General features: G+C 33.8%; 1 long non-coding RNA gene across 1 annotated transcript in view; it reads right to left on the bottom strand.

The window, feature by feature from the left end:
• Window positions 1-2,553: 2,553 nt before the first annotated feature.
• The window catches only part of LOC134140646 (uncharacterized), a 34,061-nt gene continuing 9,299 nt past the window's right edge, over window positions 2,554-27,315 (bottom strand). The window contains exons 2-3 of the long non-coding RNA XR_009958471.1: window positions 24,313-24,455; window positions 2,554-3,006 (exon numbers count right to left, since the gene is read on the bottom strand). This is a non-coding gene — a long non-coding RNA (uncharacterized LOC134140646). The remainder of the gene's footprint in view (window positions 3,007-24,312; window positions 24,456-27,315) is intronic.

Raw genomic sequence — 27,315 nt, 5'->3', positions numbered from 1 at the left:
CCACACAGATCACTGTGGACAGGCACACTCAGCACTCACACAAACACAAACAGCATCAATGGCCTCATCCTATTCTCCTCACTGCCTGATTCAGAGGAAGTTTCAGCAGTGGGACCTGCACCTACATATGTACCGTGTGGTTCTCTTCCAGCAGCTGGGCTGAGACACTCTGTCCATCCAATAGCTGCCCCTAGATCCATGGTCACCCCAGATCTTGGCACCTGAACATGGAAGCTCTCAAGAACAATAGACCTGCTCCACTTGCTGGTACAGACCTGCTTATACACACGCACACAAACTCACTGACACACACACAAGCCCTGTGTGTCACTCTCGCAGCTGTGCTTAGACACTCAGTCCATCCAATAGCTGATTCTGGATCTTTGTTCCCCGACATTGCCTCCCTCATGAGCACACATGGGCGCACACACACACACAAACACACTGACACACACACACACACACACACACACACACACACACAAATTTCAGTTGATCTCAGATCTCATGAAGGTCCAGCCTGGACTCCCTGTTGCATCTGGTAGCCAACTGTGCTATGGTCTCACCCTCAGACACACACACACACTCATGTCCAGTTGCTGGCACTTAGACCTCCATAAACACACACATTTGTACACAAAAGAGAGACCCAGAATCAAGAAAATGGTTAGAAGTTGAATTTAATAGAAAGGCAGGTCAGGCTGATCATGCTTAGGACAAGGACAGATAAGCGTATTGACCAGATCTTTTTACACTTGACTAACTCTTTCCACTTATCCCTCTATTTCCCCATACTCATTCTTCCTGAAACCACAGTGATCCCTCCATTTCCCTGCCTTTGATTCCTCCTCTAGATTTCCCATAATAAATCTTGCATAATCCCCAAATACTCTTCCTTGTATCCCATTGTGTGTTTCTAACTCGAGAGCCATCCCTGTTGACTCATGGTGATGGGTCTCCTGGTCCATCAGATTGATGCTCTTCTGGAACAGCCTCAGGAGGGCCGTGCTGTGGGCTGGTGTCTCTGACTGGGTGATTGAGATCCCTCCCCTGCTGTTGTACCTCTTGTGCTCCTCTGTGTGTGGAAATGAGTCTTTTGTGGGTGGATGGCTCTGGTGCGATAGGCTTGGGAATAGCTGGCTTGGAGCATTACTGGGGTTCCCTGAGCTTTCATTGGTGCTCTGTGGGTGTGGAGATGAACTTTTTATAAAATAACCTAACATTTTGATGTATGTGCCAAAACTTCAGAATAGTTCTTCTAAAAAAGTGTCTTCATAATCAAAATAATTGTTTCAATAATTTTCATATTTCAAAAGAGTGCTCAAAATCTCTTGAAGGAATTGTTTTTGTTTTATTTTGTTTACTTCTAATGACAAAAGGATGGGATCTTTCTTTTTCCTAAACACAGTGGATGGACATTTTGATCATGTAGATAAAATACTATGTACATGTAGATAAAATACTATGTAGATACATGTAGATAAATAAATTTATAAAAATAAAATACTATGACAAGTGAAATTTTTGTAAATTTTTTCAGCATGGTCTAGAAAGTCAATTCATTCATGAATGTTCATGGTTGTGCGGATATATCAGTCTCTACCAAAAATTCATAGAACATCATAGAATAAAAAGATAAGCAGTTGTTTGATAGATATAAAAAAATAAGGAAAAAAGTTGTTTCATTTTGAAAACCTCTCTAAAAGTCTAAGTAAGTCTGACTCTCTCTGTTGCTTCTGAGTTCTGATATCTCAATAACTATTCAGGATATTCTAATTTGATTTCCTGAAGATAGATCAATATTCTAGATTAAAATTTTGAAAATGCATCTCAGATGAGGATCTAATATTTCACTGGAATTTAAATCATTGAGTTGGAATTAGGAATGTAAGTACCTAGGTGTGTATGATTCTACATAGAACATTAACCAAAATCATCTTAAGAATTCAAGGTTCTAACTCTTCTCATGAAAAGTCAGTAAGATTTAGTCTTTAGAGCAGATATTGAAAGAAGAGTTTTAAGTGTTATAATGTTTTATAGTGTTATGATTTCAGTTCCCAACGCTGCGAAATTCACAGCCTACTAGATACTAAAGATGAGATTCTGTCCCCCTAGCCTATACACTTAACTTTTTGCCTTATAGCAAGAATACCCCTAGAGAATTTCTAGTCCTTTAGTGTCCACAATGAGAAAAAGAATTTAGAGCCTTTAAAGAATTCCACAGGGAAACTTGGTTGTCTTAAATTTATAGGAAACAGGAAAACAAAGATAAAAGGAGTACAAGCTCCTATTTCACTTGGAATACTAAACTGAGGCATAAATTCAGCAAACTGGAGCCCCGTTACTTCTTTCTGATGCATTGCACAGGAAATAATGAGACTCCTATCTCAAGATTTGCTACAGTACACTAAGTACAGAGAGGTCTTGTGCAGCTGTAAGGAAAAGTGAAAACAGGGCTTGCTTGCATCATTTTTCTTCCTTTTTATCAATGACATAAAGAGTTTCCTTTATTAATATGGATTCATGACATGAAATTGCTGTCAGGATTGTAGACAAATCCTGGATCATATACAGAAATAAATAATGGAAAAAAAATTAATGTTAATACATTTTCCCATTGAATAGCCTATCTACTGAGCTACAGAGTCAGGTTACTAATTTACATGATGATGCTGTGATAGGTGCTGGAGAGGGAAGCATGAGACGCCAGACGGCGCAGCCCACAGAAAAGGGGGTTGCTCTTGGGTGCTCCCCGGGAGTTAATGAACTCCTGGTGCACCACGGCCAGCGCCACCACACTGTGGGGTTGCTGTCGCCTGGGGGCACACCCTCTAAAAACCCCAGGATTGACAAATCCACAGAAAGGGATTTGTGTGACACTGCAGACCCACACCGTAGACATCTCGGTGTTATGGAATTCCTTCAACCTCTGTCTCCTAATGGTGTGCATCCCTTCTGTCAGCTCATGCCTGAGATATCTTCAGCACTGAACCAGCTAGGATGCTTCTGAAATAAAGATATGTACAATTGTATGAATAGATTAATTACAATGGTTGATACCAAAAGGCAACATGGAGAAAACTATAACTTGTTTCTTTCTTTCACTCTACCATTCCCTACCTCTAAAGTCTTTGGACCCTTATTCACTTTGTCCTCAAGCCACACCTATGCAAATTCATATACACAAATTTCATATTGAGAAAACGTAACTCTTGGTTTGCAACCACCCCCAAATTATTTCAAACTCTTTGGACTGACAAAAAAAGAAGCATGTGAAATAACAATGTTTGAGAACTAAAGGGTCATCACACGTCCCACAAGAGACTGAGGGTCAGGTGCCAGCTAGTGACTTGTTCACTGTGAGAGAGGCTAACCGAGCACTGTATCCACTGCAAGCTACTGTTCATCAGTTGGTATGGAGGCCAGGGATCATTCCCTAGTGCAGATATAGTTAGCAAAGAATATGTGGCCACAGTTACACAGTCCAGTAGACTTGCTTTTGGGAATGCATTATAGCACAGCAGTTACCTCCATTTTTATTGAAGCATTACCCTAGACCTAATCTCCCAAATTCTGTATAAATATAACTTTAGACACTTAAATGGTCTGCTTAATGTACATTCTAAAAGGATAATCAGCTTTTGAAAACAGACTACAGCATTCCCTATATATATTTTATATTGCAGATCTGGAAAAACTTAGTGACATTTAAAAGTCAAACATTCAGAATTAGAAGTAGAATTTAGGGAAAAAAATATTTCCCATATATACAGCACAGGGAGAATGACCATTTACCTAAGCAAATTACAGTTATGAGACTCTAGATTCATTTTATCTAACTGCAGGAGTTACCATCGGGATTTTCAGTGGTCAGTAGAGATATGTGTGTACACAGGATGATTCAGTGCACCTACAATATAAATCATTTTCCAGATATGTTATTTTATACCATTGATTACAGAATAGATCTAAGGAGACATATATGGAGCTGTATGGTTTTATTTTTGTTTTTTGATAAGAGGGACACTTTTATGAAACTAGAGAGTCTTTCTCATATTGATGACAGTTACAATGTAGGACAACGATTTTAAGACTAACTCAACTTTCTTAGTACAATGTCAGGCAATATTTCACATTGAAAAAAGCAAATATTAAAGTATTTTGTGTCCATGAATTAATATAGACTTTCTTATTTCACTGCTCAAACTTGAATATATTTTCTTCATATTTTATTCTGGAATACTTCAAAACGTAATGCAAATTATTTCTCTCTTTTTCATGCCAGCAGATTGAACAGATGATACTCAACTGATGTCTTGAAGTCTTGAGCTTGGACAGCCATGAAAACATTGAGGTGGCTTGTGTACTTAGATATTTATGGCTGTTTTTTTTTTTTTTTTTTTTTTTTTTTTTTGATTTATTCTTATAAAGAGGCCCACAGCTTTATTGTTGTCTATATTTCTATCCAGGTGTTGTGGTACAGGGACAGAAAAGGGATTATCTACATTCTCCATTTCAAAAACATCTAGACAGGTTTTTAACATATTTTGGGTATCCCAAAATATATTCTGGTAAATTCACAAATAAATTTCTGGATATTTGGCCACAAAAGGTGAACAGAGATCTGACAACCAAACAATTTCTTTTTCATATATTCTAAACACTTCCAGTAGCTGTAGCCCTACTCTGTTTTTTGTTTTGTGTATCTTTTCCAAGTACTTGATTTATGATAGTTAGGATAAGCAATCTATTTCCATCTTAATTTGAAGCTATTCAAGACAAATTGCTTTAAGTAACTCCACAATAACTGATCATGCCAAAAACTAAGTGTGTGTAAAGAAACCATAGACCTTATTAGGAGAAAAGTTAGATGATGAAGCTTTCAAAAAGCCTGAACATTCCATGTGGCGGAACCCGAGTGCTCAAGACTTTTTTTTCCTATATATAGACATGCTTTTGTCTTTTATTCCAGAACAGTGGTCTTTCTTTTCTTTATATTTCTGGCTGCATACTCATTAGGACCCAGACCATTGATGATGATGATCTTAATCGAGATGAGTGCAGTATCCATTTGCCTGCAACAGGGAGAGTTGCCTCCATTTTTAGTAAAACCCGAGTTAGCCAACTGAGTGTTGAAATCCAACTGCTACAGATCTAAAGTCAGAGTAATGCTTCCTCATATGTTTTACTGGCAAGTATTTCTTTTTCACTCTCTCTTCCCTTTTTACCACCACATTTAAGCCAAAACTTGCTTAGTGTTGGACTGAGTGCTGTGACAGTGAGCTCTCCTCCTTGTACTGAATAGTTTTGCATGGAAATTACATGAAAGGATCACAACTGAAAGGCCTTGAATCCCAAATGAGAGAACTCTGGCCTTATTTTCCAAATACTGTCTCTAATGAAGGCAAAGATTTTACCCAATCATGGCAATGTGTTCTGAGTGCTGGTTTTATTTTGCTACCTATGCGTGTAGGGTAAATAAACTTTTATTCTTACTTTCTGTGTCAATATAATGGGAATATCAGTCGACATTTGGTAGTATTTATGCTCTTTATGACTGTTTGTTGAGCATTGTTAAGTGTGATAATGTTTTCCATGCTACGAGAAATCACAGAAACCTGAATTAATTGGTCAGATGTAAGATTAAAGTGAAACGACTGGGACAGGGAAGAGTAAGTTTGTTTAACTTTCCAAAAGTATAGCTGATTTGCTATATGTGCCTTGCCTGATAGGTATCTGCCTGGTTAGAAGAAAAGAGCTCTCAACCAGCATCAGTCTGAACTGTCTGAACTGTATCAGCTTGATTTTGAATTTTTTTTCTTCTTCTTCATTTTTATTTATTTATTTTACTTCTTCTTTTTTTTTTTTTTTTTTTTTTTTCCCCCTTCTCACTGGAGTAACTTCACTTACATCCATGGAATCATTCCTGATATATATCAGTGAGAAGAAAAGGAGAATCAGGATTTTTGTTTCTTAGTAAATTTGTTTATATTTAGAATAGAATCCTTTCTATGAACTTCATGTAATTTATTCATCACCAGTTGTTGATACTAAGTTACAAAATGCCTCCAATAAAAATACCCCCAAAATCAAATAAATCTCTAGTTATTTCAGGCTTGGCTATTTAACAGAGTACTTGGCATACACATAGATTTTGCTAGTGTGCCCCAGCAAAACAATATTTGTAATGATAGAGCTTAAATTACTGAAGGAACATTCTTTTATATATATATATATATGTTTTTATATATATATATATATGTATGTATGTATGTATGTATGTATACATGCCACAAAATTATTCTACCCTTTCAAAGAAATAGCATCTGAAGTGGACTTAAAAACCTCTTTCAGGTGATTGCTGGAGTATAAATATGATCCTGGATCTACTTTTTTTTTTTTCTTTTCTTAAAGTGATGCAATTTATTTAAGAATTGTCTATTGGAAAGCAATGATCCGCAACATGATGTCAGCAAAGAAAAATATTGAATAAGCCTCAAACATGTTTAACAATCAATGGTTAATGCCAGTGTTTTGTGTGCGAATATGGGATAAAGAGTAAATATCAGACATTTAAGATATAGGAAGAAAAATAAAAGCAAATATTTTTTGTCCATCAAAATTTGCCTCAGAGTCAGTCATTAATTATCATTGTTTATTTCTTCCAGAAAGATATGATTCTTACAAATTTGACAGAAAGTTAAATAGACATACTTCATTAAACATCTACAATTTTTTTTTTTTTGTATGTACCTAAAAGCATTCTACCTTGAAACTATGCCCAAATGTTTACATTTTATCTTTTTGAAAAAAGCTACAGCTTGGCAACTGGGCATTAAATACTCTTCCTTCAAATTTAAACTGCCACCAATAATTTCTAAGGATGTAATATATTGTACAGTGGTGTGTATCATGACAGTATCAAATGTATCAAATGTTTCATTATGTATGTGTATGTGTACGAATGTGTATGTATCAAATGTTTCATTAATACATAACTGATGTGAAATAGAGGCAATCATAATCATCCTGCTTTGGTAGGTATTTGTATCAATATTACGTCAGTGTTAAAAAGAACCAAAGATGTCTAGGTGAAGGAAACCAGCTCTATAATTTTATGATATGCAATATCACAAAATTACCCTGCTAATGGAGGTATGGATGTATGAAGTATGGATGAATATTATAATTGGCAAACCAGTTTCCAGGCTCTGAGATGTTAGTTCACAGGCTAATGTGGGTACAATTCAATAGCAGTAATGTATATTTCTGTAAAAATAAAAAAAAAAAAAAAAAAAAAAAAAAAAAAAAGAAAAAAAAAAAGAAAAAAAAAACAAAGGAAAGAAATCTATGTTTACAAAGAGAGGCTAACTTTCTTACTGTTTTGTCAAAAATAAGCTTATTAAAATCATTACTGAGTGAATTTTCCCAACATGAAATGATGACTCTAGTTTAAATGCAAACAATGTAAAAACAGTCCTTCAGGAAGATCGTATTGTAAACTTATATGGAATTTTAATGCTTCTAGCTAAATCTAAGTGAAATAAACCTTGTTCTTCCTGAAATAGAATTTTAATGAAAATAAATCGTAATATTGGCATTAAATAATCTTAGTAGAACTTCCTGTTTTGTGGAGCTGTATGAGTAGCATCATACAAATCAATTAAGGATGAATTTTTATACTTTCAAAATACTCAAATATTATGGGTTCAGAAGTTCAGTTTAAATTTGAACATTAGTAATTACACTTTCTCCTCAGGGAGCACTTATGAAAACAGGGAGTTAAAATGAAATAGTGAGTTCAAGAATAAAGCATAGCTTAAAAATAAAGTTGAAAACAGGTGGAAAAGTTCAAAAATAATATTTTTCAGATTGTGAATTCCATCTTATTTCATAGGCTCTATATTTTGTTGTGACCTTCATTTGCTATTTCTACATCATGCTAAAATTTCCTTAGGGCTTTGGAACAACAATTTTGTGGTGTAAGTTTGGCACCAAATAAAAAGACTGAGAAATGGTGATGGAACAATCAAGAGCCATTAATGATGAATGACTCATTCTCCTGAAACTATGGGTTTTTGACTGGGCCATTGACTTTGAATGACATTCTGTATAAAAGTCAGGGGTTGCAGTGGAGCCTGTGATTTCCCCAGTGGAAACGTGTAGGGATATTGCTTTATAAACAAGGGATGGATCATTATGACATGGTGGAAAAACAGGTCAAGATTCTGAAGAGCAATCAGCTCTGTTAACGATTTTGATTTTTTCTCAGAGTTGTAACTCTATAGTGCCATACAAGCTGAAAGCACCTGAGATAAAGAAATGCTTTTACAAGCCTGCTCTCATTGCCTTCCTATTAACTGGACTTGAAGGCTTTAACTGGAACTAGAATTTGCAGGAAAGGGGTCTAAGCAGTGGAAGGCTCAGGAGGTCTGGGAAACTCCTCTGGGGGTATAAAGTTGCTAAAAAATTGAGAAGGGTAGACTTTCTGATGAAGGAAGTCTACATACTACAGCAAGAATTTGAAAGCTTATCAGCAAATACATCCAGTACATGGATTGCCTAACAGCAGACTGGCTTCCATCAAGAAAAAGTTATTCAGTAAGGTCAGAAGTATACCGACAGAGATTTATATAATATTTAGGAAATGTTCTTTTGTCCGTGAGACAAATTAGTTTTCTGTTTGGTTTTCACTTCTTGATTTGTAACTTTTGATTCCCTCGTGAGAACAACTGTGTTTTTAAATGATTAAAGAAAGAAAAAGATCTGTCATCCTAAAATCCTGTCCTTACGTCATGTGTAATAAAGGGACTTCTATTTAGTGGGAGAAATAACAAAAAGAAAAGAAAATGTAATGAAACTGCATGAATGATTAAAAAGTATTTAACTACTTTTTTAAAAATATATATATATCCAGAATTGTGCTAATTGTGTATCCTCCAAGCCTGTATCTTCCACATGGAGATTAAAACCTCAGCTGTAGTATTAGAACAACACAAAGTTACTATGATATTTCATCCAATTAACTCCTTCTGGGAGCAGGGAGAAATTTTCATCTCCTCTACATCTAAAAGATCCTTCCATATCGTTTTCCTCAGGATCATGTGGCGGCATTGCATGTAGTGTATACATGGCCCTGGAGCATTTGACCTACACTTGTTTATTTTGTGTGTGTGGTTTCTTACGGCTACTTTAAACATAAGTGTTCCCAAGAAATTTTAGATTTTCCTTATCATCTCAAATTCAAATTTGTTTATTTTCAGAAAATATATAAAGTACACTGCATAGAAGCATAGAAACAGAAGCTGTAGTGCTAGTAGACTTTAGTTAGAAGTATTCTAAGGTTGTAGGGAGGATTACAGGAAGATGCTCAGGTGTCTGCATGTTAGATGAGTCTGAAACCTGTCTCCATTTCGAAAGCTTCACAGAGAATTTAACCATGCTGAAAACAGAGGGCATAGTACTTCTCATATATTTTCATGGCCAAATTTAGAAACAGTTAAAAGATGTCTAAAGAAAGAAGTGCCCATGCAAATGGAAACATCTTTGTGATTTGAGAAGCCATTAAATGGCTGATAAGAATATCACTCATACCTCAAGATAGTACCAAAATGTATACCTCACTGTACTAAATCATTTTTCAGTCCTTTTTTACCAAAACATGAGTGAAGAAAATAAAAAAGTTGTATAAAACTGTGTTGTGTTTCTTAACTAATATTTCTAAATATAGTTTGTCTTCAATAGATTTTTTTTTTTCCTGGAAAGCTCTTTGATGTGAAACAGCACCATGTCTGATATTTTTTAAAAATATGTAAATCATTATTATAATAAATTGTTAGTTATTAATGGCACCTTGAATTTGGACGAAAAAAGTTCTAAATTTGGATGAAATTAAAATTTCCTTTTGATATTATCTCAATTTTTATTTATGGCCAGAGACAACTTCTGTAGCCTGATATATGGATAAGATCATGGCATATTGAAAAGGACTTGGAAAACTCAAGTCATTAAGAATTTATGCTGGGAAAGGAAGCAATCACTGTGTGGTATTAAACATGTCAAGTTAGGGAATAAGCAATCTCATTTATCTAATTGGAATTAACAGGATATGCCAGATGCTTCTGATACTTGCTGGAAATATATGTGTATATATATATATTAGAGCATATGTTTATATAAACAAGTGGAAACAGAATAATGATACTTCACCTTCAACACAACTAGTCAGACAGACTACATACTACAGCAAGAATTTGAAAGTTTATCAGCAAATATATCCAATATATGTATTGTATCCATCCATATAATGGAATTTTGTGTAAAAAATTATTAGGAGAACTTAAACTAACACCTTTACTCAGACTGAGATTTTAATACTCATGGAAGAACGTGATATTCTGTCTGAACAAGGACAGAACAAAGCTCTAAGACTGCAAAAACTAAATACCATTCAGTTATGCGAAAGGCCTTATTTTTAGTAGATGTGAGTGGTCAAGTTTCTTCCCCTCAACCGCAGAAGTATCAGCATCTTCAATAACACATAGGCTTGCCACGCTGGTATGACCCTGTAAAGAATGCTTTATTTTTTAAGTTATTTCCTAAATGTGCACGCATCCTTCCTTATAATCAGAATTAAATATTATAAATATATAAAGAGCATCAGCAAATTATGCATACTCTAATCATAGTAGGAAATTAGGTATACTGAACTGCATACAGTATGTTTAAAATTTAGAGAAGACAAAACTTTTTTTTTTTTTTTTTTTAATTCCTCTCTCTTCTAGTCTGCTGGCTGTAATATGAGATAAAAATTTGCATGGTTGCTTTCTCTCCCTAGTGATGTCGATCCACAAGAAGTAATTAACAGTGTGTCAGCAAAATGACTTGGTTTTATGAGACCATAATATATATCCATAGTAATTCATAGTAAATATATTCCTAACCTTGCATTGACCTTAAAATATTATAAATAAGATAAAATTAACATGATTTGGTTGTGCAAAATGGGAAGTGAGCTCTTTGGGGCATAGATTGTATTTGTTTCTTGTGCCAGGTGCATAACTGAAGATTAATAAATACAGTGTTCATTTTCCTTTAACAGCTCTGATATTCTGAATTTAATAACTATTTACATTATTAACTGATTCAAAGTCATTTCAAAAGTTAAGTCCTCTTACACTAATCTTTTTTTACATATATATATATATATGTTTTCTATAAAAAGTAGGAAGAAGATTATCTAAATGAAAGATATTATTTGTACAAGACACTTAGGTAGGTTATGAATAAATTTAGATTAGAAATCAAAAAATAAGTTTCCAACCATGAAAAGGCTATAATTCTGTAACAACTTTCCTGAATGAGGATAAAAACTAAATTATTTCAAAATAATGCTTTCTACATGAAAGAAATAGAGAGATCTAGAATTAGACATTTTTAAGTCATTCATAGCTGTCCTGAAAAATGTATTGAAAAATGATTACCAGTGAAGTTATTTCATCTTACTCTATATGTAATTAGCAAAATTATATACTAATGATTCTGCTGATCATCTATAACTCCAAAAAATATGTTTTTTCCCCTTCCTACCTAAATGTCTACATTTTTTCACCTTCTGAAACATGAAATTGGTCACAGATAGAAGAATAATATTGTAATCTCTTATCCTTCTAAATATGTTTTGCTCAAGATGTCAGAAAAGAATTTCCCTCTGAAACAGATTACTCAAATGTTGTGCATCTGTGGGATTTTTTTTTTTTTTGACTTTCTCCATACCACGATAACGTAGTTGACTTCTTACTTTATCTAGATATTTTCACCTGAAGGACATATTCCTATCTCTTTTATATTATTCCTATAGTGTTTATTTTGTTTTGATTTTTTTTATCTTTTGTACTAAAATGTTCTGTATCATGTCATTATGTATTATTTGTGTTCTGGCAGAGAAAAATAGGCTGAAGGGAAGAAGTGACTGTTCCTGAATTGAGTCAGTAAAATTATAATAGATAGTCATTGACAAATTTGTTAAGCTTTAATATTTTAGTGTTAAGGGGGAAGTATATCTAAATAATTTTCTCAGAAATCTGTTCTATTCCTTGCTTAATCAAAAGAAGGAAAAGAGTGAATAAATAATGCAGGTGAATGATTTCTCAAAATAAAAATATAAAAGGGGAACTCTGGGTTCCATGAAGAGAGACATGGAGCTACTGGAGAGAGTCCAGCGTAGGGCTACAAAGATGATCAGAGGGCTGGAGCACCTGCCCTGTGAGGAACGGCTGCGAGAGCTGGGCCTGTTTAGCCTGGGAAAGAGAAGACTGAGGGGGGATCTGATCAGTGTGTACAAGTACCTGAAGGGAGGGTGTCAAGGGGACGGGGACAAACTCTTTTCAGTTGTCCCATGGGACAGGACAAGAGGCAATGGGCAGAAACTGAAGCACAGGAAGTTCTGCCTGAGCGTGAGGGGGAATTTCTTCCCTGTGAGAGTGACGGAGCACTGGACCAGGTTGCTCAGAGAGGTTGTGGAGTCTCCTTCTCTGGAGATCTTCAAGGCCTGCCTGGATGCAACCCTGTCTAACATGCTCTAGGTGACCCTGCTTGAGCAGGGAGGTTGGACTAGATGATCTCCAGAGGTCTCTTCCAACCTTACTGATTCTATGATTCTATGGCTGCCATATGACCATAGAGACCATAAAGAAATTTCATACTCTCCTCTGTCGGTTGGTTATTCTTGAATTTTTAATTTTAATTTTGATTAGTAGAAAAAAAAGAAATAACATTAACCAACAATAATCAGTGGAATATTCTACATATGACTGAAAGGACAATAAAATTACCACTGAAGTTTGTTTCTCTAAGTATAAATGTTTCCTAAGCTTCTCTGAGGTCTGAACTCAGACGATATACTGTCCTAGCTCTTACGTTTAATGTCTGTTGGTCTTTTCCTCTTTCTATTGTATTCTGTTTGGCTATCTTAAAGTATCATTGCTAATTATTTAGTACCTTTTCCTACAAGGATTGGTACTGCTACTACTACTACTACAACTACTACTGCTACTACTACTACTGCTACTACTACTACTGCTGCTACTGCTACTGCAACTTTCTCATAATTCTAGTCAGAATATCATCAGTCTTTGTTTCCTTACTTGTTGGTCATCTTCCTCTGCAGAATCTCCATTGATATGGACAGGGTTTGTCAACCGGTAAATTCTTCTGAACTCAGATACTTTGCAACATGGTCAGATGTCATTTAGGAACACAAACCTTATAATTCATGTATTTTAAACAGTCAAAAACTCTTCTGTTTTTCATCAGTGTGACTACAATACCTGAGGATGTTATTATTCTTTCTTGCTAACTTTGTGCTAACTTCTTTGTTGTTTACAACTAAACCTATAAACAAAGCACCAGTTCCTTTATAACCAATTACAGAAGTAACTCACTCTCCAAATGTTCGTTGTTATCTGGATTACAGATCTCAGTATACCAAATCACTCTTGCCTCTTCATTTGCAGAAAGTTGACAATATCAAAACCCAAACATTGGATCAGGGCTATGAAACAGAACAAAACTTTCAATTACCACATCAAAGTTTTAAAATTAATATACGTTCTGAACACTGACTTACTCAATGTTTGCCAGAATGCAACACCAACACTCTCATGGGCCAAAATCTTGTAGCATTTGGTAAATTGTTTTTCTGCTAACTGTTTATTACTCATTTCTAACATTCATTTGAAGAGATATAATTCAGGGAAAAGGGTTTGATCAATAATATTGTATATTGTAGAAAAAATATTCAGCTTGTGGAATTCAGGAAAAATAAAGAAAGTGAATATAGCTTCCATTGTACAATTTTAAATTACAATATGAATAATAATAAAAGAAATTGTGTCTGTAACAAGACAAAACCCTATCTGTTCTTAATAGGCATTGTGCAAGTGTTGCTGTTTGCTTTATTCATGTTTATGCCCTGAAATTTTTGTTCCCTTGAATATAAACATATATAACCATAATATTATCCTTGGGACATAAATACTGATGTAGGAGAGTATGAGGACATAAATACTGATGCAGCCTGCAATTAACTAGCCAACTTAAGCATCATAGGTAAGCTAATGATCTGCCTGTACTAAAAACATTATGGTAAGTTAATTCTGAGGGAAATCAGAGTAAGAATTTGGTGCTTACATGAGTAAGCAATAATTCAATCCAAAAACTAATAAAAAGCTAAGAACTTGTAGTAAACTATTACAAAATCTATACCTAATTTTATACACAACTTTAAATATTATATGCTAATTTTCATTTTAGCTGTTACTAAAATTGAAAGAACATTTAGGAATATATTGAAAATTAACAAATTTTTATCAAAAATTCCCAGTAGCTTAAATTACATTATGTATATATAAATCAAGCTCTTTTGAGGTTCATCAAGCATTTCTAGATTTTGCTATGAAACCTTGTCACAGGGTGATCTTGGAAGAGATCTGATTCAGATAAACAGAAAAAAAAAATCTGAATATTTACCAGAAAAAAAAAATCTTTAATCATAGTCTCTCAAAAGTAATCTAAAGCCACATTTTTCTTCCTTTTTTTACTTTGTAATATGCAGAGGATCACCGTTCTCTAATTTCAGATTATTGGTTCTTTCCCTGTGGTTCACCCTTATGTAACAACAGACAGAGCAGCAAATGCTAGTCTCTATGTCCTGACCTAAGACTCATCTCCCCACCACCATCCCCGCCAGTCAAATCCTCAATCAATGGCTCTACAAATTTGTGCAGTTTTTTTCTCCAACAGGAAATTTTTAGAGGAAAAGAAAATCTATCCTTCTGTTTTTCTATCCTATCCTTCTATCCTATCTTCACTATGAACCTGAAAAATGTGAACAATGTTGGTCAATAAGTTGAAAGCTCTTTCTGCTTCTAGAAGAGGAAGAGACTGAAACCCGTGGAAGTTATTATAACCCTTTACATAAAGTGCAACATTCCTTTGTGATACATAGACCTTATAACTTACCCCAGGGCTCCCTGACATCGTTTGACTTCTGCCCTTTTTCTGATGGATTTGAATTGGCATTGATTGTATAGGAATGGCAATGGAAGTAACTATGTCATTGAAAAGATTGCAGTGAGTGCCTAGACATAGGAATAGTCACTCTTCACGGGAAGCAGGAGTTGAAAATGGTGTATGCATGCATGTGTGTATGTGTGTAAATATATAATATAATACCTATATAATATATATATGTAAATTATATTATATATATGTATATATGTTTACACACACACAGGCACACACATATACATATATACATACTCTATATGGTTTCCATTATTTCCTGTCTCAGAGTATGTGAAGTCAAGCCAGGAAGGTGATGGCAACATCTTACAATCTGACTCAAACAAAGAAAAAAGCCATTGCATTTGCACTGGCTTGATCACAAACTGTTAGTCTGAGATATGAATTTGAGGGAAAAGAGTAAAGCAAATTTGTCAGTTTGGACTAGTGTAGTTCTTTTTCAGAATACAGAGATGAAGGGGGTATTTAAAAAGCTTTTGTGTTCGTGTTTACGAAATGGCTAGGGAATGTAACTACTTTCTTAGGAAATTAAGTATTCATGAATGTAACAGATGATGACATCAAAATCTGCTGAATAGCGTAATATTAAAGCTAGTATCATTAAAAACATACAGAATGATTACATGCTATGCAGTGTTTCAATCAAAACAACTATAAAGTTCTGTGTGATTTACTTCTGTTTTATAATGGCATCTGCTTACGATAAATATAACAATATTTTCTCTAAAGGCCATTATAAATAAGCTATACTATTCTTAGACTGCCTTTTAGCTATAACAAAATTAAATTAAGAATCCAAGGCAAAGTGACTGATTGAAATACTTATTTTCACAAAGAGAGCAAACTATATGCCTAAATATGAAGAACATTTTAGATGGAATACAGTACTGTGCCTGTTCTCTGGAAAAGAATAGGTCTCGCCCTAGATTTGCACTGTGTGCGTATGTGTGTGTGTGTGAAAAACTGTATACACAAGCTCCATGCCCCCTAAATACAACTTCAAATATTCATTCTCACAGAGATATCAAAGTCTGCATTTAAACTTGATTTTTAGAGTCCACTATTCCATAATGCCATTCCTCTAACGACTCATAAATGTGAAGAAGTACCTGCATTTAAACTTGTTTTTCAGAGTCTACTATTCCATAATATCATTCCTCTGATGACTCATAAATGTGAAGAAGTATCTACATTAAATTATTCCAGAAACTGAAAATCTAACTCAACATGTTATGTGAAAAATTGCTTTTTTAATATATACAATATATATATTTAAATATTCTGATAGAAAAACAAAATCAATTTAAATATACAAGGATTATTGAGACTAATGATATGATGTTTATGATCATGTCTGCTAAAATGATTTGGAGAAAAATCTGAATCGAACAAAATGGACAAATCAAAACGGATTTGCTGGAATTCCAGTCTAAACAGTGAATAAGTAATGCAAAAAAAGCTTGCCTTGACCATTGTTTTGGGGGAGGAAACCATAATCTGATTAACAGTAAATATTGCTAGGTTTCATTTGCACAGCCTGCAGTGGGGTGGCCATACTGAGACCAAGGGAGCATGGCCATACATACATACTCAGCCACAGTTAAGTCATGGAAAAGAGGTACAAGATGAAATTCACACCGTACCAACACCATGTGGCTCATAATTAAACTATGCTTGCTACAGAAAAATTCTGAATGAAGTCAGGCACTGAAGGTCGCTGAATGATTGCTATTTACAGACAAATCTCATGTCATAAACCTGTACATTTATTCACCTTCCTCCATTCCCCTCCAGCTGTTCTTGAACATGTTCTCTCATGCTAGCATGAGAGAAAACATATCTGATATGCTTTTAATGAAGTGTAACAGCATTAAGCAAAGATTGGAGGCTGTAATAAAACATGTCATCGTTCTCCATTGCCTTGATATGAGTCACAAACACTAAGAATTAGTATGGTATGCCAATGAATACTGACTCTTACATTTTGGGGCAGTGTAATCTTGTCCAGCCTTTAGAAAGCCAAACAAATTCAATGTCTATTTATTTGCCAGCAATATATTAGGAAAGAATTTACAACAAAAATAGTGAATATGAGCTGTATTCTACCTACTCCTCATCAATTTTTCAGCTTGGTAGAATATAAATCTTGCTTACATTTTGAGTGATGTCATCACTGACATAAGTTATGTTGGACCTGACAACCCTTCTATCTCCAGTTTAATATTGTAATAATAATTTATCAATTAATATGTAGCCTTGCAGTACAGTAAATACGATGTTGTTATTACTAGCAACAGACCATCTTAACCTAAGAACTTCTATTAACTTGTTTTCTCTTGGTTTGCTTGCCCTAGCTGCAAAGCTGCTTGCTATATAAAATCTTGCAGCAAAAACAAGTGTTTAGATGTTTATTGCTTAACCACAGGCCTTGTGTATTACCCTTAATCCTTGAACTCAGGTTGTGAGTGACTATAAGGCTTGACTGTTTTATATATGACAAAAGTCCAGGAAACAACCATAGGTAAGTAAAAACCATAGCATAATATAGAACTGCTGAGCAATAGCAGAGAAGCATGACATCAGAAAATGATTAAAAAAAAATGATTCTAAGCAAACTCCAATTTGAAAAGAACAAGAAGAGGAAGAAACTGACATCCTCAACATTGATTTTGTCCTGACTGGAATTTGGGATGCTAACAGCTTCCCCCATCCCTTTTCCTAAGGAAGACCAGTCAGCACACTCAGGAATTCATCAACAACTGGAAGGACAAAGAATAATCTCAGATAAATGAAGCAGCAACAGATAGTATATCCTGTATTTTAATTGCATTATTAATTCTCACCATTTTTTTTTAATGGAGGAATTTGGATCATTGTTGCGCAAGTTCCATCTTAACCATTTTTTTTTCTTTTTTTCTTTCTTTTTTTTTCTTTTTATTGGATCCATAACATGTGTTGGCTTTTTGCCCATAACAAAATTTTGAAAGTAATAAGTTAGGAAAGTATAACTTGGTTCTATGACTGCAGCAGTATTTCAGCATGTATATGTCGTTTAATGGAACCTAGTCACTCAAGTAAGATTAGCTGATTGAAATAGGATTGCAGAACTGAATATTTATCCTTTTTTTTTAAACTCAAAGGAATTTTTTTAACACAGTGAAAAAACAATGCCATCTGGTTCAGCACTGCCTTGTTTAAATTTGAGATTCTTCTGTGATGTCTATTTCCCTAGAAGACGATTTAATGCCCACAGAAAACATGGACATCCTGAAAAAGCTCAAGTCATGGTGGAAAGAATAAAATATGTGAATGAGAGAGTGGAGCTCATTCTTCTGAAGATTCTGCCTTATTGAGGGGTTCTTCTTAAAATCTACTTGCAACCCAGGATTTCAAGAAGTACTAGGTATGCAATCAAGCAGATGCTGTAGCATTAGGAAATATCTTGTAAACAAGATCTTCAAGTTCTTTGCTCAGTGAAAATATATATACACACACATATATATTTAAAACTTCTGTTTTTTGAGGTGGTTCTCTTATTGAGATTGTTTTGATGTCAGTGAAGGCTTTAATTTGTTGAAGTTTGTGAATTCATAAAGATATATCCTATTAGTCTGATCAAAAAATGCTGTCTTTGTTGTTTCTGAAGCCATTAACTGCAATAAAGAGAAGAACTACAATTATTTAAATAAATGTGTGACCAAAGCAAATCTTGCTTAATATGAAAATATTCTTATTGATTATTTGTTTATCCTTTTTAATTCCCAAAAGGTGTTTGAAAAATGCAAGTGACACAATAAAATAACACTGATATTAATTTTGTATGGAGTGGCACAGCATGGGTCTTGCTCCCCATGTAGGTTCTAGGTATTCTTCTAATCCATCACCAAGTACAGTAAGAGGATACTCCTAAATTTATTTTCATATAAAAGCATGCTTTGACCTATATAATTTACTTTGCATTGTTAGTAAGTTCGCAAAAAATTTTCAAGATTCTCAAAAAATGCAGATTACTCTATGAGAAACCACAGTTCCATGACTGAGAAAACAATTTTATAATAAAATTTGCAATCTTTTAGTGAATAAACCTCCATTATATCAAAGTCAAAAAGAGAGAGAATTCTTTCAGATTGTGCCTCTTGAAGGTTGACAATATAAATTTTATCACGTATAAAAAAAAATATAGCTAATTTCTTTCAGAACTATAGTTCAGACATGAGATTTTATTTAATATATGATGATTCAAAAAGCTATCAGCAAAATACTCTGGTATCAGGGCTTTAAGTCCCCAGCTCCAGGCTGAAGACCTAGGTCATAGCATTTCTAGAGAAAGAAGTCTCGGTGCAAGGCTTTAATGTACATGTATTATTGCCCATGTGAGATTATTGTCTCCTCCTTATATTGTTGGAGATGTGTGACTGTGTAAATGATTCAAAACTTACCGGGCTGTAAGAGCAGTACATAAAAAAGAAAGATGACATTGTAGGCGAGGAATGAAAGAGTCCTGAGTTGAGTGTTCTGAATTATACTAATTGGCCAAAATGCAGAAGCAGGTGCTGTGAATTAGACCCTGATTATACCACTCCTAGCAATAGTCATGTTTCCTTTGCTTATTTCTCTCCAGTGGTAAGATTCTTACTTTTCTTTTTTTTTTTTTTTTTTTTCCTTCAAAGGCCATTATGAGAAAAGTTATGTTTGTCACTGCTTCTCCCATCAATCGTATTTTCAAAGGTGTCAGCTAGTATTTTGTATCCAAAGAGATACAAAGTAAGTAAGTATCTATATGTAAGAAGAGATTTGTGCTGTCAGTTCCAGCCTCACACTCATAAGTATAGGCAGTCATATAAACTCAAACAAGATGCAGAATTTAAGTTGAATTCTCCCTAGACATTTTTGTAACCTATTTGCTAAATATCTTAAGATTCTATTTTAGTCCCAGCTGCCTAAATTGATCCTGCTCGATATTCAGTGAGCGTCTCTCTTCTACTTTGAGTTTATGAATTTCTTTCCCAGAGCTGGAACTCTAAAAGCTGAATATAGTAATATATCATTATTCTCAAATTATTTTCAAGATTTGGATTTGTGTTAGTGTCACTTTAGAAGTACCACTGAAAGATATATCACTGAAAAATGTATCACTGCATCAAAGATTCTGGTCACAGTAGGTCTTATAAGATTCTAGGGGAAAAAAAATATGCTTTTTGCTCATTATCAGTGATATTTGATTTTATTTTCTCAAATAATAATAATAACAAAAACAAATACTGCATAAGGGCAGAGTCAGATAAACTTTTTTGATTAAGAAATAAAAATGTATTTGATTCTAAAAAGTCAGTAAAACTATATATTTTTTCATCTATCATTGGTTATAACCCAATTGAAACAAAACTTCCTTAAGAAGGTCTTCCATGTTGTGGGCAACATGGAGCTGCATCAATCTTGGAGGCACTTTGGGAGTCACTGACCATCTGGTAATACTGAGATGTCTTAAGGCATTCAAGACATCCACGCAGTGCTAGTGAAAATGCCACGTGACCTAGGAGACCTGTGATATTCTGCAAGAGCAGGCAGAGGCCAGGTGGCATGTAAAAGGGCTTCTTATACAATGATGGTGTGTGGGCAACTGAACTAAGCCATCTCTGGATGATTTTTATCTGAATTTGTTTGGCTTACATGGGAAACAAAATTTTCTAATATATACTACTCCCTTGCTCTCTTGAATTAGCAAGATATAAATCAGTATTTTGACAGGCCAATGTGTAATGTATAGGCTAGGGATTAAAGTGGAAATGTTAGATTGGTGTGAGATGTCTGAGAGTGCCGATTTGGATGCAGTAGTTTATGAGAGTTGAATGGGAGGTAAAGCTGGTGTGGTATCATCTCAGTATAACCTTACTGAAACAAAACTTCCCTAAGAAGGTCTTCCACGCTGTGAGCAACGTGGAGCTGGACATTCTGGGAATGTCCATGGAATAAATGATCACAAGAACTGTGTCTGGGATTTTTCCTTTGAGAGGGAAAGAAGGAGATATCCAGAAGGACTCAGAGCAGACCAGGGCCACAAGATATCAATGATTAGGGTCCACTACTACATTAACTCTTTGGACCTCTTGACCCTAGAAAGAAGACTCTTTAGTAATGTAAACATAGAAAAAAGGGCTAGATGTCAAAATGTAGCTACAAAAATGTGTGTCTCTGGATCTACCCAGAATCGGAGAAACTATGCACAGTGTTTGGATTTAAAATGTAAACATCAAAATTTGGGGTCCTAGTTCTTCTAGTTACCCAATCATTTTGATTTCACTGTGTCTTATAAGAAGCATATACTAAGACAGTAATGTATTGCATACATAAATGCAAATGTATACACTCACTTTCTATCGAATAATAACAAAGAACTTAGAAGACTAATATGCTTCTCTATAAATTCAAAATAGGGCTCTTGTAAACAAGAGATAACATGAACAGTGTGTTAATTCTAAGTGAACTCAGAATAGAAAACATTAATTTATTTACTTTGTAACACAAATAATACAAATACTTCAGTTGTTTTGTGACAAATACAGCACCAGTAAACAGCTAAGGGAATAGAACAACAAAATATGCTTTGTCACACCTGATTATCTCCTCTGTGTACTCTGGTATTTCAGAATGTTTAAACATTTCTATAAACCAAAGTGTAATTTCAAGTACAATTGAAAAGAAAACCAAACCAAATCAAACAAAACAAAACAGAAACATTCTCTTTTCCCTTCACTTATGAAGTTTTTACTTCCTTTTTTATAAATTTAACACATTGTTCTTCTGCATTCAATCTAATTATCATTAACCTGAATGACATTATTCCAAAGTACACACACAAGCCTTAAATTTAATCTTGGATTAATCATTCTAATGCTAAGCCATATATAGGATTTTTTTTTCTGTATTTCTTCTCAAAAATTCATGCTAATAGAATAGTTCTGTAATTTACACATTAATTTACACTCATTTAGTTAAAACATTCAAACATGAAGTGTTTATGTAATTTTCATATATTTCACATTTTACAGTTTTCTACTATTTCCTAATTTCTTACACACTTAGCATCTTATTAAACAATTCTTTATGGACAAAAGACTGACGTTTTCTGATTAAATCTTTATACTGCTTCTTCAGGTTTTTTTGCAGTTCAGCTGTAAAGTCTGATGTTGTTCATACTGTTTTATATAACAAATTTATATTCATTTTATCTGAATGACAATCAGTGTTGTTTACACAGATGCTCACAGTACCCTATATAAATTAATTTTCAATTATAAATTAAGGAGTTGATTGGAAGATCATATTTCTCTTCTACTTGTCAATTGACTTCATTTTCTCTCCGATGTTTTTCTCACACATTTTTAATGTATTCATTTGATTTTCAATTAAGGAGAGGGAGGCTTGAAAAGATCATATTTCATTAATACTGATTACTGAATATCAGTTCTTTTTTCTTTTTTGCTTTTTTTTTTCTATCTCAAAATAACTTTCTCATTTGGCCTCTAGGATATGAGTTTCATTTTTTTGTAAGGAAAAAAAAAATGTATTTCTTTTACTCGAAGGCAAAACACCAGATGCTCGCCAACAATTAATAGGAAATTATTTGCTAGTTTTTGAAGTTATTTACAGGTTAACAATATTTTAAGCTGATACAAAACATCTGTATATATTGAGACAGATTTCACTGAAATTACATATTTTGAAATATTCACAACCACATAGTTTTAAATTATCCAGTTGCAAATAATGGCAGCATTGACTACGTTCTCTGCACAGACATATCAAAATGTTTTGGATTCAACTGGTTTTTAAGATGCTAAATTTTTATCTATGACATACAATTTATAACACAAAAAGTCAACAAAATTGCAGACAATTTCTAGTGTTAAAATTCAGATATAGGTAATTTACATAGTGCTATGCTAAGTCAAATGAAATAGTAATATAGGCCAAGAAGCAGGAGAAAAGATTCCCCAGCTTTCCACAGTTTCCATCAGCTTTCCCTGTTTCAATCACTTATTTCTGAGAATTTTTTAACTGAATATTCATAAAATAAACCTTTTCTTGCTATTCTTTGTTACAGGCCATGACAAGTAACATACTTAAGGTTTGCCTCAACATAGTTGTGTTATTACTATGTTTTTTTTGTTTTGTTTTTTGTTTTGTTTTGTTTTTCTGTTTTGTTAGAAAGAGTGGGTCTGTGCAGCACAGAAGAGAGCTGATTCTTAGTTTATCTGGTTTACCATGGATCATCTTGAATCCATAACACTTAAACACCTTTTCATGGAAGCTATATCTGGCAGAGCAATCCAAACCTGAGTTAGTACATGAGCAATTAAACAGCAAGGACAGTCAGGAGCTCAGTGTTTGAATTTGCTCCACGACTTTCTCCTATTTTTCGGTATAAATATACCAAGAAGGTATTTTGGAGAGCTTGTTCAAAATAGGGAAATTTCTGGACAGTGGTGTAGAACAAGACAAAAAGTTCTATTTTTCAAGGGTATATTTAACAAGGGTTCACAAAATTTGTGTTTAGGTCACTTATTTAATATTTCTGAGCCAGACTTGAGCCACCAAAATGTACAGAATTATCCTCTCTTAGCTTATTATTTGTTTGTACTGAACAAACATAGCTTTAGGGATTAGGAAATACTGATGACTTTTTTTTTTTTAATGTATTCATTTCAGGAAAATATGCTTGTGGGACAGATTTACTATAGCTCTATTTTAAGATATACTTAACCTGGGAGTCTTCGTATATTTATCATTACATATTTGTATAATAAGAATGATTTTTATTTTTCTACTAAAAAGTAGGACCTTTACTGGCCTGGGTAATGATATAAAAGATATCATTTGTTTGAGAGTTTAATGTTTAATCTAAGCACCAGTTGTCCTCTGTTACTTACATTGAGTGATATTCTACCTATTTCTTCCCACAGTGTAAAGGAGGAGGGATTACCCGAAGGTTATTACTCCTTCACATCTCTGAACCGATACAGAGCTGAAACGAGTTTGCCTTTAGAAGCATATGAGAAATCCAACTGAAAATAGTAGATCTCTTTAGAGACAAATTGTTGCACATGAACATATTAATATGAAAAAAATCAATGAATAAATCTAACCAGAAGAATACTAAAATGCATGATATAATAAAAGACATGAATCTATGAAAGGTATAGTAGTAGAAATAAAAGATTCACTTACAGTTACTACTGTTTAATAATTCTTTATCTTCTTCACCATTCTTCATCAATACCGCTGCTAAAGATGGTCTTGGAGGGCTGATTTAGGGTATGAATTAATGACTTTTTTCCAATCATCTCAGCAGAAACTCAGTGGTATTCACCCTTTGTGCACAGAAGAAATATAATGTGCATCCAACGTTATTGTTACCTTCCAGATAAAGCTATGTAATTATGTAGTTACGTACACACATTCAGAATTTGTAATGCAACATCAATACACAGGCAAATAAAGAAAGTAGTAATTCTGTTGAGACTTCTTTATATAGAATTTTTGCATGTCTATGACAGTAATCTTACAAAAAACTATTCACGTAGGCAAGTAAAAAATAGGTATAGAATCTTTAAAAAATTGCTCAAACACTAAATTACTCTTTCAAGTTAAATGTGAGTCATCTGAGTCATCAAGTTAAGTGTGAGTCAGAGCAGTATAATTATGGGTAGAAAAACAGTGATAATTTGCACTGTCATTGTATCAGTAAATAAAAGTTCAATTTCTTTGGTTATCAATTGGGCATTTTCAAGTTTGATTGAAAAGCTATTTTGAAAAAAAAGAGATTTTGTTAAAAATCCTTTATTATGAAATAAACTTTTTTGATTACTTAATTTGTAAGAAATGTTCTTTACTTCCTTCTGAATAGTTTTATAAACATATAAATATAAACATAGTGCATAAAACAAAACTCACAACTTCCTAGTCATAAAAATCTACTAGAATTTTATATAGTGGTATAGAAAATTGTTTGAATATTTTATAGCTTCTATTTTAAAGTGTCTAGATTAATATCTATGGGTTAGATTTTGCTGTGTAACTGTCTAAAGACGGAAGAGGTTAAAGTGACTCTATTATTCTACTTAAATAGCCACTATGTGTGTATCTTTGACAGATGAATAGATAAAGATATATCAATTATAAGTAGAAAGAATAATGGATAAGCTATATTATGGCTCTCCATTCCTTCTACCTTTTATACAGAAGTTCAGGAAATATTCAGTACCTTCCATATCTATCTTAAGAGGTAGTCATGCTATCCTGTTTTTTGATATCACTTGTTCTCATACCGTATTTTCAGCCTAAATTAGGAAATGAACAAAAAAGATCCTTATTCTTATTTTTCCAAATAGCAGGATTATTCTAGTGATTTATTCTTCTATATGAGTGATTTCTAGAAGTACCTTTACTATCAATAGTCAGTTTCATTTCATTTAAGGTTTATACTTTTGGATTCAAAAACAAACATCTCTCAACTGATCTCTGTTTGGCTTTGGTTTCAATTATTTGAAATTTTACCAAGTTTTCTAAAACACCAACTTAAGCAACCCCCTGGCTGCTTGTAGACCTTTTGCAATTTTGGACAGGTCCTTTGATTTTCCTGACTTGTTAGTTTTGGGGTTTATATGGATCTCTTTCCTTAAATTAAAAAAAAAAAAAAAAAAAAAAAAAAAAACTCAGTTTCTTTTGTCTACTTTCCCCTGTTACAATTTCAAGCTGAATTTTGTGGTTGCTGCTACATTACTCTTCCACTGATGCCTCTTGGACTAAATACTGGGCGTAACCCAAGACCAGGTCAGAATGATGCTTTTCCTTGTGGGTTCTGAGACTTTTTCTAGGAAGCAGTCATTTGTTTTCTCCAAAGCTTTTACATCTACTTTTCACACAGATAAAAAATTAATTCAGCATATATGTGGCTGGCTGGAATGGCTACTGTGTGTCCTAACTTTGCAGCTTGTCTAACGTCACTTAACATTTCCTGAGTACAGTCATCATCCTGCTTAGGGAGTCAGTAGTACAAACCTCGTACTACGTTTTTATTTGTGAATTCCAAAGATTCTGAAAAGCTTCTCTTTTCTGTAAAATTTTGGTGCTGTTCCCCTTTACTTAATCCTTCAAACACAGCACCACTCCCTCATGTGTACATCCTACTGTATCACACCTATAAATTTAGTCTGGCAATACAGCAATCCACTGTTTATCTTACTTCTACCAGAAAGGTATGATATGGCTTTTTTCTCAGATTTGCTAATGGATGCCAAGCATTGCGATTACCCATTTTAGGCCTTTAGCATTGGTGAGAAGAATTCACTTTCCACTAGTTCATCACTTCATATTGTGCACGCTAGTCAACCGGCTCTGCCAGCAGTCTAATTTGCCTCTGTTATTTATTGCTACTGTGCTGTTTATTTCCCTCCTGACCTTTTCAGAACTGTATCGAATATTCTTTCACTATCCTTCTATCTCTTTCCTTGCTTCCTAAATTAAAGATATTACTTTTTTTTTCCTTCTATTGCAGCTGCCTGTATTTAGACTTGTAGATTAAAATGGTGAATGTATTTGAAATATTAAAATGTATATGACATACCTCATTCACCACTATTACAAGATTTTTCACAAAAAAGCTCTACTTTTGAAATGTAGTATAATAATAAATTCTATTATTATATTGAGCTGTTTTATTCAGTTACATGTTATGGTAAAAAACTGTAGCAAGTTGTAAGACATCATGTCTATTTGCAATATAGCGTGAAACATTATCTGTTAATGACTTACATTCAACTGGTCTAAGAGATGATATGGTTTATATTGCTAGCCAAATTTACTTTCAATTTTACTAGAAAACAGTAAACAATGTATTCATTGAATATCCTGGCATTTCTTTGCTAACAATATATTGCTTTTCCAGCAGAAAAAATGGAGTTGTATCGAGTCATTCTTGACTGGACACACATGCTTTGACATAGACCTATCTGATCTGATTTGTACTGCCAAGCCCATTTCTGATTAAACAAGGTGTATGTGAAACCAAGCATAGAAAGTGCTTCAGTCTACTGCATAATATAAATAGCTGAGGTTAGGTTTATAAACATTAAATATTTCTACAGAAGCATTCAAAACAGCCTTTCAAAAATGCTGCTGCCATTTGGTGTGCATTTGAGATTGTAATTTAAATAATGTTGTCTATGTCAA

Source organism: Rhea pennata, chromosome 1, assembly GCF_028389875.1.
Source record: "Rhea pennata isolate bPtePen1 chromosome 1, bPtePen1.pri, whole genome shotgun sequence".
In the NCBI taxonomy this organism is placed as follows: Eukaryota; Metazoa; Chordata; class Aves; order Rheiformes; family Rheidae; genus Rhea; species Rhea pennata.
Note: the sequence above shows the minus strand (reverse complement) of the source record. Positions and strands in the feature narration are given on the sequence as shown.